Raw genomic sequence first — 2,627 nt, forward strand, 5'->3', positions numbered from 1 at the left:
GAAGGAAAATACAGGGTTTTAAAATATTATTTTCTACTATATTTTATTGGTTGCAATAAGAGAAGAATCAGGAGAAAGATGACTTGTGTGTGTTCATTATATATTAAAATATGAATACATTATATATTAAAATAATACATGAATGTACAATGAACTACACAAGTTTTATTCCAGAGACACAAATATATATGACAGGATATTTGCAACAGATGAACGAGCTCCTGATTCTAGATTGTCTGCAGTAATTTTTTTGTACTGGCTGTTTTTGTGTGTCAACTTGACACAAGCTGGAGTTATCACAGAGAAAGTAGCTTCCCTTGAGGAAATGCCTCCATGAGACCCAGCTGTAAGGCATTTTCTCAATTAGTGATCAAGGGGGAGGGCCCATTGTGTGTGGTGCCATCCCTGGACTGGTAGTCCTGGGTTCTATAAGAGAGCAGGCTGAGCAAGATGGGAAGCAAGCCAGTAAGTAACATCCCTCCACAGCCTCTGCATCAGTTCCTGCCCCCAAGTTCTTGCCCTGTGTGAGATCCTGTCCTAACTTCCCGTGATGATGAATAGCAATGTGGAGGTATAAGCTGAACTGAATAAATCCTTTACTCCCCAACTTGCTTCTTGGTCATGATGTTTTGTGCAGGAACAGAAACCTAAGACACTTTTAAAATTTTATTTATTTTTTATTTATTCACTTTACACTCCCCTCACTGCCCCCTCCCAGCCACCCTCTCCCACAATCCTTCTACCCATCCTCTTCTTCTCCTCTAAGTGGGTAGAGGCCCCCTGTGGGTATCCTCCCACCCTGGCACTTCAAGTCCTGTGTGCTAGGTGATCATCTCCCACTGAGGCCCAGACAGCTGAGCTAGAACAGGAACCACAGGCAGGCAACAGAGTCAGGGATTGTCTCGGCTCCAGTTGTGGGACTTGCATGAAGATCATGTTGCACAACTGCTCCGTGTGTGGGGAGGGGAGGGGGTGTCCAACCTGTGTATATTCTTTGGTTGGTGGTTCAGACTCTGGGAGCCTCAAGGGTCCAGGTTAGTTGCCTTTGTTGGTCTTCCTGTGGAGTTCCTATCCCCTTAGGGCCTGCAATCCTTTCTCCTATTCTTCTAGAAGAGTCCCTAAGCTACATCCATACATCCACTGTTTAGCTGTGGGTTGTCTTTATCTGTCTGAGTCACTGCTGAGTAGAGCCTTTCAGAGCCTTTCATGCTAGGCTCTTGTCTGAAAGCATAATAGACTATAATTAATAGTGTTAGGGATTGGCACTTGCCCATGGGATTGGTCTCCAGTTGGGCCAGTCATTGGTTGGCCATTCCCTCAGTCTCTGCTCCATCCTCCATGCCTGCATTTCTTGTATACAAGATAAATTTTGGCTTGAAAGTTTTGTGGGTGGGTTGGTGTCTCTACTGTTCCACTGGGGTTCCTGCCTGGCTACAGAAGGTGGCTTCTTCAGTTTCCATATTCCCAGTGCTGTGAGTCTCAGCTAAGGTCACCCTCATTGATTCTTAGGTATCTCCCTTATTCCAAGTCTCTGTCTCTTCCTGGAGATGCCCCTGTCAGTTGAAGATTTCCATTCATTCTCATGGTTCTCTAACCATATCTTCTGTTCTTCCCCACACTTAATCCTGAACCTTACCTCATTCCCCTCTCCATCCCCCTCCCTCTCTGTTCCCTCCCTCCATCTGCCTCTTAGGACTATTTTATTCACTCTTCTAAGTGAGATTCAAGCTTCCTCACTTGGGCCTTCCTTCTTGTTTAGCTTTTTGGGTCTGTGAAGTGTGATGTGAGTATCCTGTATTTTATGGTCAATATCTACTTCTAAGTGAGTACATACCATGTATGTCCTTTTATGATTAGGTTACCTCACTCAGGATGATATTATCAATATCCATAAAAGAACACATGTGATGTTAAAATAGAAAGAGGAATACTCAAAGTATAATGGCCCAAATGAAGGGAGCAAGGAGTGGATGAGAGGAGTAGAGGTGGAGGATTGAATTGGGAAGCAGAGTGAAGATCAGAGAAAATAGAATATATGTGGAAAAAAGTTATCAGAAAAGCTTTTGTTTCATGTGCTAAAATTACTTTCAATAGATGTTTCAAAGGTGATAACAATTCAACACCTACTCACATTTTCTGGGAGGGTTTTGTTTTTTCCATATAGGTGCTACTAGCCTCAAACTCAATATGTAGCCAAGGTAAGCTGTGTTCTCCTTTGGATCCTGTTGCTTTCACCTCTCAAGTGCCAGGATTGCAATCATATGACACCATGCCCAGCTAACATATGTACTTTAGAAGTACCATGTTGGGCTTGGGGTGTTGGCTAAATGGATAAAATGCTTGCTGTACTAGTGTGAAGACCAGAGTTCAGATTCTAAACCCATGTAATTTCTGGGTGGGCATGGTAGAATACCTGTAATCTAGTATTAGAAAGACGATGACAGAAAATCCCCAGACTGTTCTAGGTAGCTAGACTAGCTGTGTAGCTATTGGCAAGTTCTGGGTTTAATTGAGAGACCGTGCCTCAATGAATAAGGTAAAACGAAGTCAAAAAAGACTTCTGATTTCCAACTTTGGGCTTCCATATGCACTCACAAATGCAGACACATGGGAACATAGATACATAT

Source organism: Rattus norvegicus, chromosome X (assembly GCF_036323735.1).
Source record: "Rattus norvegicus strain BN/NHsdMcwi chromosome X, GRCr8, whole genome shotgun sequence".
Taxonomy (NCBI): domain Eukaryota; kingdom Metazoa; phylum Chordata; class Mammalia; order Rodentia; family Muridae; genus Rattus; species Rattus norvegicus.